This window comes from Bufo gargarizans, chromosome 2 (genome assembly GCF_014858855.1).
Source record: "Bufo gargarizans isolate SCDJY-AF-19 chromosome 2, ASM1485885v1, whole genome shotgun sequence".
NCBI classification, from domain to species: Eukaryota; Metazoa; Chordata; class Amphibia; order Anura; family Bufonidae; genus Bufo; species Bufo gargarizans.
In genome coordinates, this window is record NC_058081.1 from 628970455 (window position 1) to 628987181 (window position 16727).

At 43.2% G+C, this 16727-nt stretch overlaps 1 protein-coding gene and 1 long non-coding RNA gene across 3 annotated transcripts in view; one reads left to right on the forward strand and one right to left on the reverse strand.

Annotated features, from left to right (window-relative positions):
* The window catches only part of PLEKHG5 (pleckstrin homology and RhoGEF domain containing G5), a 283957-nt gene that overhangs the window by 231947 nt on the left and 35283 nt on the right, over window positions 1-16727 (forward strand). The gene's annotated exons all lie outside the window — the stretch shown is intronic.
* Window positions 1852-13210, reverse strand: LOC122928859. The gene is made up of 3 exons (XR_006387934.1): window positions 13044-13210; window positions 12463-12617; window positions 1852-1916 (listed from the first exon to the last, which is right to left on the reverse strand). It is a non-coding gene; the product is annotated as an uncharacterized LOC122928859 (long non-coding RNA).

Genomic DNA, 16727 nt, shown 5'->3' on the forward strand with positions numbered 1-16727 from the left:
TTTAAAGCATACAGGGAAATCTTTTCAAAATCAAACTTTGTTTCTTTCCTGTTGAAGGCTAAAAACCTCTGTAGTATTCACTGGCAAGTCAGTGGGCCAGTTCAAAAAGTACTGGTACAGGCAGTCTGAGCAGAATACCAGCTAGGCTAGTGGAATACCGGCCAGGTGACAACCCTACCTACACCCTGCCACTCGGGTCCAGTGCCGAAGGGTCAGTCTGTGCTTCTTCTGGTCCACTGTAAACTTCTGGACAAGGTGCATGCGCCACTGCAGTCAGTCACTGGCCTCAGCAGTGACATATCACAAAGTGGCAAGTTACTTCTAGGTCATATGCCGCTTGGAGGGCCTGTCTGGATGTATACAGTTCAGGAAGCGGAAGGAGCACGAATTGGGCCCTCAGCACTGGTGGGGAGCAGGTGAATGTATGGTTTGTTTATATACAGTGCAGTACTGGCCGAATCTAACGATGTATAAAGCGGGACAGCCCCTTTAAGAGTCCGTTTTTTATTTATTTGTGCATTTCAGTAGCATTTTAATATCTGACAGCTGAAGTGCTGCCATTGTAGTCTGCCGGGAATTCTCAGGAAATGTATTATAAAATAAGATATTGATTTGCAATTTATTTAACGGGGTTGTCTTACCCCAAACATTGGCGGCGTATCGGATATGTGTGCTGTCCATGGAGAACACTGACAGTACATGTCCATTATTCACTGATGTGTGCCTTAAGCCTCATTCACATGTCCGTGCTCAAATCCGTGAACAGGTGGTCAGTGATGCGTCCGTGAAGGATCCATGTTGGGTCCGTGTGTGCGTTTTTTGCTGTCCGTGTGCCATCTGTGTTTCACTGACCCTGCACAGCAGAAAAATAATTTGGCACCCGTGTTGCATCCGTGAACACGGACAAAATGGAGCATGCATCCGTGGTAAAAACACGAATCCACTGATCTGTGAATATACACATTAAAATGAATGGGGATGTGTGGTGTCCGTAGAGGACACGTACAGCACACGTCCGTGAAACACTGACATGTGAATGAGGCTTTAGGGCTCATGCACACTAATGTATTTTCTTTCCATGTCCGTTCTGTTTGTTTTTTTGCGGACCGTATGCGGAACCATTCATTTTAATGGGTCTGCAAAAAAAAAGGAAGTTACTGCATGTGCATTCCGTTTCCGTATGTCCGTATTTCCGTTCTGCAAAAAAAAAAAACACATGTCCTATTATTGTCCGCATTACGGACAGCGATAGTACTGTTCTATTAGGGGCCAGCTGCATGTGGACGTTATCTGTATTATTTGCGGATCTGTTTTTAGCAGACCGCAAAATACATACAGTTGTGTGCATGAGCCCTTACTCTGCGTTTTTCCCAGAAATCATAAAACGTGTACATCACAGAGCTCAGCTTCTCTCCCTCTGTCATATGCCATGTGATGCGGTATGCTACAACTTTCACATATACATTCTTTTTCAGGTTCTCAATTTTTTTTTACAATTTCTGCTTTTTATCAGTAATTTCTTGTTCACATCCAGAGCCAGAAATTCTATCCTGATCATGTCCAACCAGTAGAGGCATGGCTCTTTACAGTGTAACGCAGTGTAATGCTTCTCATTGTCTATTAGACACGATGACTGTGGGTTTGAAATGAATCAGGATAAGCTGCAATACCACACACAACCTGTGGACAAGGGTGGTGCTGTTTCTGGATGAAAATTGACTAATCCTGGACAGCCAATTTATTTATTTATTTATTTTATTTATACAGTGTTGGAATTCACCTTTAATAGTAGCAAATTGCCAGTCCTTGTGTATTGCCGTCCACAGTAATGGACATCCTATCAGTTCTTGCCCGCCATCGCATTCTCGTTATAGCTGGTTATAGCAGTGTGAAACAGTCCGTGAAAAAAGCATTTCCTTAAGACAGAAGAGATTAGATGTAATTATTGTCATATCTTCCTAATGACGTGCACGTCACTGGCGCTGACCGCAGTGTGATCATGTTTATTGCTCCACAGTGCTCTGTACAAGGCTGTGCCACTAGGCTGATGACCAAATAAATGCTGAAATCTATCTGATTGCCCCGGGACTTTGCTCCTCCAGATAGTTATACCGACTAAGGATGATAAACCTGACTGTCCTTGATATAAGACACTTGCTGGATCTTGTCCTACAGTATACGTTTTCTGTGCAGTTGAGTGCAACCTATTGTTCCCTGTTATCAGCCATGTCAGGCAGCAGAGAGGCTGACTGTACTGCAATGGGGTGTCTGACAGTGACGGGACATCTTTAAAAATCCCTGCCCCTCACCCCATGACCAATACTTTATCTGATATGGCTAAGAACCTCCAGAAACACTCCTTAATTTGACATTAATAGACTTTACTATGTACTTACTGGACTGTGAAATATTTTGGATCACCAGGTGTAAAGTATGTATAAATACAGAAATTCCTTAAATTTTACACCGACATAACCTAATACAGTCCTGATCAAAAGTTTAAGACCACTTGAAAAATGGCAAAAAATCATATTTAGCATGGCTGGATCTTAACAAGGTTCCAAGTAGAGCTTCAACATGCAACAAGAAGAAATGGGAGTGAGACAAAACATTGTTTTGAGCATTCAATTTTATGAAAACAACGAATAAACTGAAACAGGCTGTTTTTCAGCTGATCAAAAGTTTAGGACCACACCTCCCAAAAAAAACTAAACCCCCCCAAAACAGAAATCCAACTTCCAAACATGAACTCAGTAATGAGTAGGTCCGCCGTTATTGTTTATCACTTCAAAAATTTGTTTCGGCATGCTTGATGCAAGCGTTTCCATGAGGTGAGTGGGAACATTTCTCCAAGTGGTGAAGACGGCCGCACGAAGGCCATCTACTGTCTGGAACTGTTGTCCATTTTTGTAAACTTCCCTTGCCATCCATCCCCATAGGTTCTCAATTGGATTTAGATCAGGGGAACGCGCAGGATGCGCCAAAAGAGTGATGTTATTCTCCTGGAAGAATTCTCTTGTCCTGCGGGCATTGTGTACTGTAGCGTTGTCCTGTTGAAAAACCCAGTCGTTACCACACAGACGAGGGCCCTCAGTCATGAGGAATGCTCTCTGCAACATCTGGACATAGCCAGCGGCCGTTTGACGCCCCTGCACTTCCTGAAGCTCCATTGTTCCACTGAAGGAAAAAGCACCCCAGACCATTATGGTGCCCCCTCCACTGTGTCGCGTAGAAAACATCTCCGTTGGGATCTGCTTGTCATGCCAGTAATGTTGGAAACCATCAGGACCATCAAGGTTAAATTTTTTCTCATCAGAGAATAAAACTTTCTTCCACCTTTGAATGTCCCATGTTTGGTGCTCTCTTGCAAAGTCCAAACGAGCAGTTCTGTGGCATTCAAGGAGACGAGGTCTTTGAAGACGTTTTTTGTTTTTGAAGCCCTTCAGTCTCAGATGCCGTCTGATGGCTATGGGGCTGCAGTCAGCACCAGTAAGGGCCTTCATTTGGGTCGAGGATCGTCCAGTGTCTTGACGGACAGCCAATTGGATCCTCCGGCTCAGTGCTGATGACATTTTTTTGGATCTTCCACTTGACTTTTTTGTTCCATAACCCTCAGGATCATTTAAGAAATTCCAAATGACTGTCTTACTGCGTCCCACCTCAGCAGCGATGGCGCACTGTGAGAGACCCTGCTTATGCAGTTCAACAACCCGACCACGTTCAAAAAGGGAGAGTTTTTTTGCCTTTGCCATCACAACGTGTGACTACCTGACAGAAAATGACAACAAATCCACATCTTTGCACAGATTTGGCCTTTTAAAGGCATGTGGTCCTAAAATTTGGATCAGCTGAAAAACAGCCTGCTTCAGTTTAATCGTTATTTTCAATTAATTGAATGCTGAAAAAATGTTTTGTCTCACTCCCATACAACTATTTAGCACTTGTAAGGGTAGAGAAAAACACAGTTAAGCCAAAATCTGCAATCAGTTTTTTATTAATCAGAACTGTTCTGCTCCTTGTCCTTGTCATATATTGAAGCTCTATGATGGAAAGCAGTGCCCTATTTTCAGGCTTTCTGGATTATTGGATTACCTGTTTTATCTCAATTTTATTATATAAAGGTGTCCATATTACTTCAATAGATGCCAACCAAAACCTTGCGTGACTCCTATCTATCCTTCATGACTCCTCCATAAACATACGTGTTTGGCTTGGCTGAGTGTCTATGAATTTTCAATGTGGAGTGAAGAAAGCTACTGCCAGACACCTGTCCCTGCAGACACCTGTCCCTGCAGAATTAAGGGATCAGGCATTTAAAGTCAACATGCCCAATCGTTATCTCCCCTCCCACCCATCATCTGTCAAGGGAGAGTCGGAAGCAGCCCATACACTTTAGATTATCTGACGGCAGGTTCAGCCAGCAATGCTCTAAGGCCAGATTCAGACGGACATATCTAGACATCTGAATATATTTTGGATGTACATTTCCTAATGACGGTCAGGTCAGGGGCGGTCTGTGGAGGACATTTTTTGGATTCTCTGTTTTGGTCCTTGTGGGTCCATAGTGCAGACATGACAGCAATTCTCCCTATCACCTGTTTATTTGACCACAGTAATTAGGTTGGATATAAGGCAGACATTCCTCAGGGCTGATTTGCCCAGTCTAAACTGCAAAGTCTGTAATGTGTTTGCTGATCGTTTTTTCAAGGACTCCTTAGTTTTTAGGGAACGTAACTGGTATTGCAGTATCCAGTCCTCGTGTATATCCTCAAGGTTTTCTCCAAGAACAACGTCTTCCCTAAGAACAGGATTCTGCATTCTCAGAATAATAAAATAGATGTTATACTATCATTTTCTGCATCATTCTGCTTCTTAGGGGACCGCACCGCCTCTCATGGTCAATGCTGCTCATCATACTGTCACCCAGTTGTTGCCCATCTTGCTAATGCTATTAAAGATGACACATCACTGATTGCTGTGGTCGTAAGACAATGCAGGGCAACATGTCATCGTACAGTAATGACCATTGGAGGGAGGGTTCAGGTGGGCAGGGGACACTCATCGGTAATGGAGAAGTTTATTGCTCGCTCTTTGGCTGCATTGACATGCAGTAGTCATTGCCATTCTATGATGATTGCTACTGTGATCAGGTTCATCCCCATACATATTCATTGTTTGTTGGCAGCACATCCCTGTTTACACATGGAGATATGCTGATGCCAAGTCTTAGGTCCAGATCTTAGGTCCCGCATGAAACGTGCAATCATCCGAAAAACAAGCATCTGCATGTTCATCAGGTGATCGGTGGCACCTTTACACGGGGCAGTTATAGGGAACGAGTGCTCATAGGAATGTTCCCAATAAGGGCACACTCACACGTGGAGGAATTTTCTGCCAGAAAATCCGTAATATCAAGACTTCTCCTGGAAAATTCCACCACTGTGGGGGCACCCTAATTTTCCCAATCCTCGGCCCATGTAAAAACCTTTCCAGGTAGAGCAAGTTATGCCAGTGGTACACCATCAGTGCTGCCTCGTGTCAGTGTGCCTTCAAAATGGTTCAAGTGAATGGAGCCGAGCTGTAAGGAAGGGGCTGCTGGTGGGTGTGGGGTCAGGGGTGTACAAAAATTTGCTGTGGGGCCCTGTCTGTTCTAGTCACGCCACTGACAAAATTGATCATGGTAGCTCAGGCTGGATTATAAATGCGATGCAAAAATAGACGGTTTTATCTAACTTTCTATCACCTATCGGTTGGCTAACTTTGTGACAGAATTTTGTGCCAGCGTCACGCCTCCTTTCCCATTAAGCCAGTTTGGTCTGTGGATGTTTCTAAAATTAGATGTGCGAAATTGCACCCAAAATGTTCACATTTGGCACATTTTATGACATTGTCTAGGCGCGGTCACCTTCATAAATGTGGGCCATTGTATGTGTATTTTGATCATTTCATGAAACTAGAGTCCAGGTGATTTGAGGCTGTCACTCCCATGATGTATTCAGTGATTTACATGTGACATAAGAACACAGTCCAAATATACAATATGTCAAGCTGTGAACTTCGCTCCTCGTCTGTAACGTCTAATTGAATAATTCATCCCCCTTAGTAAACAATGAACAGACAGGTGTAGGCCTTAATGGACAATAGTTAAATAAACGATTGGCTTAGCTCACCAGCTCCTCTAACATGGAGCCCAGTCCGCTCCCTACCACTAGAGCGCTAAAAAGCTGTTAACATCAAATACCATATGACTGGCTCACATAAATCATATATTTAATAACTAGATATAATGCGCACAATTCAACATAATTTAACTATTCCAAAATTTACTTTTCATGGGTCTATTGTCCAACAATTTTACCATTCTATCAGAAGTGTTACGGCCGATCATCCATCTATACACCATAAGCCACCACAAGGGTGAGATCACATGCACATTTTGCCACAAGTTGTGCCACAGAATACATTTCTTCTACAGCGCCCACTGCTGGCAAAGTGTAGTATTGCATGTTATCCATTGAAACGAATAGGTGGACCAGGCCCTTCAAGGCAAGAGCCACTCATGCCCTGGCTTTTAGAGGGGTCACAAGTTGGGTATAATTTTAGACCGAGTCTCCTGGTTTCCACATAGGGATAAATCATCTAAACAAAACAGAAGTGGGTGTAGTCACATTACATAGTAAGTGGGGTTTAATTGCATATGACCAGTATGATGATTAATGTGTGGATTATGTTCTTACCATTTACTTATAAACAGGTGGAGTTGGCACCTACAAAGCACAATGTAGATGAAGGATATAAACTACTGCCTTTTCTACACAATGTATATGTCTCCTGATCTTGCAGGTCAGTTTACGACCCCATTGTGCAGCTGGTCGCGTACCGCTAAGCTACATCCACCCAGGCAGCCAATGACTGTACAGTTTTACTGCAAAATTGTGCAGCCATTGGCTGCTGCAGGTCGGTGTGGGATCGTACCCTCATTGTCCTGGAAGTCATAACTTCAGCAATGCAGTGAAAAAGTCCTGTAGTCTACAATGTCCTCTAGCCTAAAGCTCTATAAATTGGGTATATTGTCTGCCTCTCGAGCCTTTCACAAGCAAATACGAACATCCTCACACACCTGCCGCGATTGTAGCCAGTTCAGCCTATTATTTTCATGAATATTTGACCACTGGATGTCAGTATTCTGTCTTAGGATGTCAGCTATTTTTCAACATACCTAATTATGATTATATTAAAAAATATTCCCAACTATAACACCCCAGAATGCACTGATCGCATAGTATTACCCGTCCTCTCAGTTGGGTCAGCAGCTGGGTTGTAAAGCAGATTCAGTCACATGGAACAGAGGAAGCAGCCGGCCACTTGTTTAATTAGGTGTCAAGTATAACATATGGAGATACCTGTAAAAACAGTGGACAGGTTTCCGTCACCTGTATAGGTGTAACCAGATATCCTGGAATGCCAGTAATCTGGAACCGTCATCCTAAAATGGCCTGTTCTTCATCAAAGGGGAATCTGCAAAGCAATGGAAGTAGTAGTGCAGCAAACAAGCAGATGTCCCAAAGCTGTAATCTTTATGAAATCCAAGAGCAAGGGTTCAGCATAGGAGAAATGAAACATTACACTTCACCCATTCAGATTAATCGGTTGCCCATGTAAGGCATGTATAACCCAAATTCCCAAAAAATGTTGGATTTCTGTGTAACATGTAAAGAAATGACAATTAAAACAGAATGCAGTGATTTTATTCACAATAGATCATAGAACACGTATCAGATGAAAGTGAGACATTTTGCTATTTCATGACTTTATGATATTTCATGGCTGAGCTGCGCCTAGGTCATGTGACCGATGAACGTCAGAAAAAATACAGTCAGCACTCCGCTCTTCCAATGGCGTGGTGCGCGTGTCTAAGGTCAGCGTCCCCGGAACAAATATGAAGAGAAGACCGGCACTCACTGGCAGTGATGGTCAGTTCGCAGTGTTCGCTAGCAAACACATGCGGGCTGCCATCTTGACTCACCCGTCCGGCGATGCACAGGTAAGCCCTTACCTGTGCCAGGAGCCGGCCTGAAATCAAATGCGGTCACCGGGAGCAGGCAGTTCCGAAAACAGCCGCCGTAGGGCCTTCATCGGGCTGTTCTTGGAACTGCCTGCTCCCGGTGACTGCATTTGATTTCAGGCCGGCTCCCAACACAGGCACAGGTAAGGGCATACCTGTGCATCGTCGGACGGGTGAGTCAAGATGGCAGCCCGCATGTGTTTGCTAGCGAACACTGCGAACTGACCATCACTGCTCACTTGTAAGTTGCAACTTCTTTTTGCTTTTATTGTCACATAAATACCATTGTGACGCGTTTCGGCTCAAGACATGAGCCTTTCTCAAAAACAGAGTTTTTGAGAAAGGCTCATCTCTTGAGCCGAAACGCACCACAATTGTATTTATTATGTGACAATAAAAGCAAAAAGAAGTTGCAACGTACCAGTGACCGATGAACGTGACGTCACATGCCCTAGGCAAAGCTGAGAGAAGGCCTCGGCGCTACTGCGAGCTACCTTCTCAATCAGCTAATCAGCAGGGGTCCCAGGCGTCCCACCAATCAGATACTGATGACCTATCCTGAGGATAAGTCATTAGTATTAAAGTCTTGGAAAACCCTTTTAAAGCTGTGTAAAGAAGAAGCCATATATTAACACAATCCTGAAATGCTGTCTTCTCTGGGCCAAAGCTCATTTTAAATGGTCTGAGGCAAAATGGAAAACTGTTCTGTGGTCAAATGCATCAAAATTTGAAATTCTTTTTGGAAACCACGGATGCCATGTTCTGCAGACTCAAGATCAGCGCACAGTTCAAAAGCCTGCATCTCTGATCCTATGAGGTTGCATTAGTGCCTATGGTGTGGGCAGCTTACACATCTGATAGGCACTATCAATGCTGAACAGTATGTAGAGGTTGTAGAACATCATACACTCCCATCCAGACAATGCCTCTTTCAGAGAAGGCCTTGCATATTTCAGCAAGACAAACCACATACTGCATCCATCAGCATGGCGTCACAGAAGAAGAGTTTGGATGCGGAACTGGCCAGCCTGCAGTCCAGACCTTTCACCAATAGAAAACATTTGGCGCATCATGAAACGAAAAATCATGCAAAAGAAGACCCAGGACTGTTGGGCAGCTAGAATCCTACATCAGACAAGAATGGGAGAACATTCCTCTCCCCAACCTTCTGCAGTTGGTCTCCTCACTTCCTAGACGTTTACAGACTCTTGTCAAAAGAAGAGGTAGACAAGGGCCTGTCCTAACTTTTTGGAGATGTGTTGCTGCCATCAAGAACTAAGGATACTTTCACACTAGCGTTAGAGGAATCCGGCAGGCAGTTACGTTGCCGGGAATGCCTGCCGGATCCGGAAATCCGTGTGCAAACGGATACCATTTGTTTCCGGATCCGTTTGACAAATGCATTAAAATACCGGATCCGTCTCTCCGGTGTCATCCGGAAAAATGGATCCGGTATTTATCTTTTTCACATTTTTAAAGGTCTGCGCATGCGCAGACGGGAAAACCAAATCCGTTTTTCTGGAACACTTGGTACCGGATCTGGAACTAATACATTTCAATGGAAAATAATGCCGATTCGGGCAAGTGTTCCGAAATTTTGGACGAAGAAAATACCGCAGCATGCTGTGGTATTTTCTCCAGCCAAATACTGTAAAAGTGACTGAACTGAAGACATCCCGATGCATACTGAACGGATTGCTCTCCATTCAGAATGCATTAGGACAAAACTGAGTACGGAACTCAATACCGGAAAACTTTAACGCTAGTGTGAAAGTAGCCTAATTAAGGTAATTGATCTGTTGGGAATAATATATGGGTCTATGAGATTTACAAATCACTGCCTGCTGTTTTTATTTATATTTATGTACATTTTACACAGCACCCCAACCTTTTTGGAATTGGGGTTGTACATTCTGAGTTTTTGCTCAGTGAATCCAGAACTCCTAATTAATTCAGGATTCCCTAAAAGGGTAATTGAAATAATGGGTTTTATAAACTGGACAACCCCCTGAGAATTTATTCTTTTATTAATGAAACGCGTTTTGAGTCCAACCATCCGAGAGATCAGTTCAGGCTAGGAATCCACTGCTTTACTGATAGATTGCCTTTTTACTGAATGCGACACTTATATGCTGTATGTTCCTACACATATTTCCGCCACATAAATACACTTCAATAATGGAAACCTAGAATATATGTTGTGTATTTCCTCTTTAGATCTACATTAATTGACAGAATTCATACTTGCTGAGTTTGAACTATAACTACGGCTCATTGGGTTCATATTTAAATCACGTGATGACCTTTGGATTATACCAACTGTAAAACATGGGCTGTACTGTGAAATATATTAATAAAGCTACAACTAAAAATATAGTAAAATAGTAAATATATAAATAATAAAAATAAATAATAATAATAATAAATGTATGTATAATGGACAGTTCTGCAGTTTTCTAATATACATGGTCTACCAATACATAACACACACACAAAAAAAAAAGCCTTGGTCATGTGATGATCACGTGGTAGAGCTATGACAAACATACAGTAGCTTTTAGTGACAGGAAGCAGAGATCTTTAAAATTAGGAGGAATTGATAGATAAAGGTGCAGTATTAACCAACCCAAGCCATATTTACTGAAAACTTTAGATATGATGTACTGCATGTTACATGATGGGAAACATCCATAGCACTTGTTTGCAACACATTGAGCTCCAGTGTGAAATGTCTCGCTGAGCATCTAGTGCGTCACTATTGAATTTTTGAGGGAACATCCCCAAACCATTCTAATCACTGGCGGTAAATATGTCACTGACTCCTCTTCTATCAAACCTGTTATATCTGCCTCTGGAAAAGCTGAGAGGACCCAGGGGTATGGCCCAGCTACATAGGGATATATTTCCCACTTCCATATTGCTGCTTAACTTTGCAGTTCTGAAGTCCGGGGAAGCTGGGTGACAAGACGTGGCAGCCATGGATTGGGGTCACCCAATTTTCCCAGAAACAAAGCTAATAAACAACTCATTGACAGATGAGGAGGAAGGATGAGCTACATTTAGTATTTTGTTTAGGGCAGGGGGGTGCTGGGGAAACTAAGTATGGCCCCTGACCACTAAAACTTACTCCATCTTTGGTTGAGGATGGTAAGAAGCAGTTGATGGGTCCTAGGTCATGTAGCCTTATTTTTTGGGTCAGGCTGAGAGTGGCATGGTCCCCAAGGTGTTAAGGGTCATGGGCTACTACTAACAATATGGCTATCATACCTTTGCGTTAGTACACTACATTTATCTCACATATTGTAAAATGTTAGGGGAGTTATCCAGTTCTGTAAAAAAATTGATCACCTAGAATAAGCCATCCATATCTCAGATAGGTGGAGACCTGACTGGTGCTACCCCCACTGACTAGCTGAGGCATTGTTTATAAGGCACAGCTCCATACTTTTGGCAGTGGCTGTGTCTGGTATTACAGCTCACTGCTGCCCAGTCCTGTTCAGGTGAGCTGCAGTACCAGGCACACCCACTGCCAAAAGTACAGAGTTGTGCCAGGTAAACACTGAAAGAGACACTGGATCAGCTGATTGAGAGGGGCACTGAGAGTCAGACCCCACCAATCTGATATTGATAGTCTATCCTAAAAAAGGGACAATTGTGTAGGGCTGGAAACACCTTCAATGCACTGGGAAATGCCCTAGGTGCCATGGCCAGAAAGGCTATGAGCCATGGTCTCATGGGCATTCCCATAATGAGCAGATGATCAGGCCACCTACCCACCACCCTGTTAGCCATGATTAATTGCAACAAAAACCGAGTGAAGGAAAATGCTGGAAGAGTCAAGGACCTGTACGTAGGATTCCCATTTTCCCATATACTCCTATAGCACCATATAGTTTATCAGTAAGCCCATAAACAGGTCTCCACGGAGATCACAGTCATAACAGATAACACTTCTAATTGTGTTCAGGAAGATCGCCCAATATATCTGTCAGTAGATTCTTCTGGCACTGATAGTATCAAAGGTGAATCATATTTGTGAAGCCTTAGTCACTGCAATAAGTGCTACTTGACATAGACAGTCATATCCAGAAACACCGAGAGGTTGGATGTACTCTGTCAGAGCTAAAGATGTGAGCAGCTGTATTGACAGGCTTCAAATTTGGTCAACTTTTTGAAATCTTTTTATATGGCTAAGTTAGGCTGACCCTTGACATTTTTTACACCATTGAAAGGGTTGATATCCTTGGTCTTCATCCATTTTATACTTGCCTGGCTCTAATAATAGAAAATGAAGGGCCTGTGGACCAGGACGTGGAACTTGCAGGATGAAAAGCCCTACAGCACTTCCGGAGAGAGTTACCTGAAAAACTTCACAACCCTGAATTATTGTACTTCACCTGGATCCAACAGTGAAGTTGAGATGGTGGTCTCCGCTGGTTTAGTGGCAGCAAGAATCCAACTTTTTAATTCAAAAACTTCAGCCAAGAAAAAGGCTCCTGATGGTGTTCAGAATGGATCTCAGGCCAAACCATCCCTCAAGAAGTCTTCATCTCTAGAGAGAATATTAGACAAGAGCACTGAGGTATAGGAGAAACGAGGTCAAGTTGTCTATGGTATTTAATGAATGTTTGGGCACATCAAGGATGATTTAAATAATCCTTTAATGATATGCCTTGTTATTAAGCAACCTCTGCAGTGTTACCTGCCTTAAAGGGAAAGTAAATAAATCCTTGTAATCTACCATGTAAACTGGGGCCAGGGGTTAATCTGGTCAGTGATGTTTTTGCAGCTTTGGTTTTGGGCATTTGGCTGATAAAATGTCTGTGTATTTAGCTTATGGATTTCATAGCAATTTACCCTGAACTCAAGAATTGAACTGCTTCATCTAAAATGTGGACTTCTTAAAGGAGTATGCCATCTTTGGGGGGGTTGGCAAACCTCACCTCCTGGGAAGTCCTGCAAAGGGAAGCATACTTACCTGCTCCCCAGCACTGTGTCCCAGCTCCTTCTCTCCCCAGCCTCGGCTGCTTTTCTGGGTCCACCGCTTTCAACATCCATTTTGACACCGCTGCAGTCACGGACCTTCTCCCCTTACGTCACATGACCAATTGATATGATGCAAGGAGAGCAAAGTCACCTCCAGCAATCGGCTGCAGTAGTGACAATCTAACAGTAGGGGACCCAAGGGAGACAGCTGAGGCTGGGGAGAGAAGAAGCTGATACCTAGAACCGGGGAGCAGGTAGGTAAGTATCCTTCTCTTTGCAGGTCTGCCCAGGAGACTTGTAGTTACATGATATGGGGAAAACGCTAGTGAAAAAAACAAATAAGGGGGAATTTATCATTTACAGTGGTTTTGGTGTCAGTCTTAAAGGGGTTATCCACTTTAAAAAAATATTGTTTTGTGAAGTTGAGCCAAATTTATGAAAATGCACACAGATATAATATTTTTGGCTCAAGTGCAATGTGGTCTACACCACATGTCTGTAAAAGTACACTAGGAGATTGTCTGGCGCGGAGATGCAACATTTTAGCTGTGATCTTAAAGAAATTAATGGGATCACAGCGCGGGTCACAAAAAAATCCAGCAGTGTTGGATTTTTTTGCGACTGGCGCTGCGATCCTTTTAATTTCTATGGGATGACATCCAATGTGATCCTGACCGCTACAGCTTTCACGTGAACAGTGTAGCCCTAGCCTTAAAGGTGCTCTAGTCTGAAATGCTGACCTACTTTTCACTCCAATTCTGGATGTGGAGAGGCTCACCAAATGTCGCTAAAGTATGCACCAAATGTCACACACGGGCATCACTTGCGACCTTTGTACACTACAAAACTGTCGTAAAGGACTTGATAAATGTGACCCTTTTTAGGAATGAGGTCTGGGTTATAGGAGGGCAAAAAGGGGTACATGCTCCCTGGGCCTCTATCAACGTTGAGCAGGCTCCATCTAGGGCATGTTTTGTTTTTTGCATAGTCCATGTGTCGCACACATACATCGGGGAACACTAGTATATGATCCCTTCATACACAGAAAACACAACGTAGCTTATCAGAGTAATGTAGTGTGAGGCTGATAACAGCCACTGATGTATATACTGGATTACTAGAGGTTGACTGAACCTTCATTAGGCTGCTGCTATTGCTCTATAATGACTTCTACAAGGTCTAGTGAGGGTAAAGGTTATCCTTCTAGTAAACAGCGGGTCATATTGGCAAACACTGGGGCCCTTTTCTGTAATTCTGTGTGCTAGTCTTAATTTTTAGTCAATGTCAGAATCCACTGACCTGGAAAATAAAAAAAAACATAATTTTTGTTGTGTAGGTGGCATATTTTATTGAGTATTTGACATTATCTCATATTAGACCGTTAAAGTGTAACTGTCGTGTGTGTTTTTTTTTTTTTTGTTTTCTTTTGCTAATGTGTAGGGACAGAGATAGGGAACTTCTCTCCCAATATACCGTATATGTAATTTAGATAAATTATACATTTATACTAGAAAACGTGCCCAGAGTCCCTTAGCGGCGCTCTCTTGAATGAGTGTTGTTAAGGCACCTCTGTCTTTCTAATACAGTGCAGTACTGACTGGGAAGATGGGCTGTGCTGCTGCCCTCACATAGCGGACGATAGATCAATAAGTGTACCCTAAATATATATTTATCTTCCTTGCTATTTCTCACTGATCAAAAGTCCCACGGCTGGTTTTATGCCATCTTCGGGAGTTGGGCGGGATGGGGCAGAGCGGGAGTATGTCGGGGGCAAGGACTCCTTACTGACATTTACTCCTGCAGGGTCTGGAGTAGTTTTTCTCTCTAGGCGCACAGACAGCCTTAGATTCCCCTAATTTATGATGAGGCGCATCATAAGAAAATTGTGCATGCCGCAATTTCCTTATAGAAATGGCTATTCTTTTCCGCAAAATGGACAAGTACCGGTATATGACATGTTCTACAAATTGCGGAACAGCCACAAAGGGGCATTGACAGCACATGGATGACGTCTGTGTGCTGTCCATATTTTTTACTGTCACATAGAAATAAATGAGTCCATGTGTGATCTGCAAAAAAATGTGGATCGAACATGGACTGAGTATGTCTGTGAGATACGTGACAACATTTACACCTGTAAGAGCCTTTCTCAAAAACGTCACAGTAATGAACGCATGTAATAATATAATCATTTGTACATTGTAGACCACCATCTCCTACTCACCATGCTCCAATCCATCGGCCTGAAGGACACTGCTCTCTCTTGGTTCTCTTCTTATCTCTCTGGCCGCTCGTTCAATGTATCATTCGCTGGCTCCACGTCTTCTCCTCTCCCTCTTGCTGTTGCGGTTCCTCAGGGTTTAGTCCCAGGTCCTTTCCTCTTCTTTCTCTACACAGCCCCAACTGGACAGACCATCAGCAGATTTGGTTTCCAGTACCTTATGCTGATGACACCCAACTATACACTTCATCCCCGACATACATCATCCCTACTGTATTACAGAACACCAGTGACTGTCTCTCTAATATAATTTCTCTATCTGAAACTGAATCTTTTAAAAACGTAACTTCTTGTGTTCTCTCCATTTACTAACCCACCCAAACCTGATATCTCCCTCTCAGTGTGCGGCACCATCATAACTCCTAGGCAGCACGCCCGCTGTCTCTGTGTTACGTTTGACACTGGTCTTTCCTTCACCCCCTATATTTAGTCTCTCCCGTTCATGTCACCTGCACCCCAAAAACATCTCTAGAATACCCCCTTTTCTCACAATGGAAACAAGAAAAACTCTCATTGTTGCCCTGATCCACTCCCACCTCGATTACTGTAACTCACTATTAATTGGCCTCCCCTTCACCAGACTCTCCCCTCTCCAATGTCATTTCACTGGTTGCCCATACACTATAGAATCCAATTTATACTTCTCGCTCTCACCCACAAAGCTCTCCACAGTTCTGCACCCCCTTATATCTCTTCCTAAATCTCTGTCTACCACTCTACCCATGCTCTACGCCCTGCAAATGACTTACGACTGACATCCCCCATAATCCGGACGTCTCACTCCCGGCTCCAAGACTTCTCCCGAGCCGCACCAGTTCTCTTGAATGCCGTACCCCAAGAAATTAGGCTAAATCACAATATCCACATTTTTTGGCGCTCACTTAAAACGCATCTTTTTAGGGTGGCCTATCACATCCCCTGATCTAACTCCTCTCCATATATAGCCCATTTATCATCAGTTCCTGAACCTGATCCTTCACCAAACTCTCCACCGCACCCCACGCACCCAGAAGCACTACACATATCAGCTGCTGACCGGCTCATGCAGCTTTATATCTGCTACCCTACTTTCCCAAGATGGCTGGACCATTGTACAAAACAAGCACTTTTACCTTTTGTGTCACCCCTATCCCCTCATAGATTGTAAGCTCTTGCGAGCAGGGCCCTCATTCCTCTTGTTGTAATTATTGACTTGTTTGTTACTGTGCTATTTATGATTGTTTGTACATGAACCCCTGAACTGTAAAGTGCTGCGGAATATGTTAGCGCTATATAAATGAATATTATTATTATATTTTCATAATACTTTGACCACTAGGTGTCACTATTTTCTTGTCATTCGCATACTGTCTGCAATATTCTGAAATGCATACAGTATAAACCAGATGGGTCACC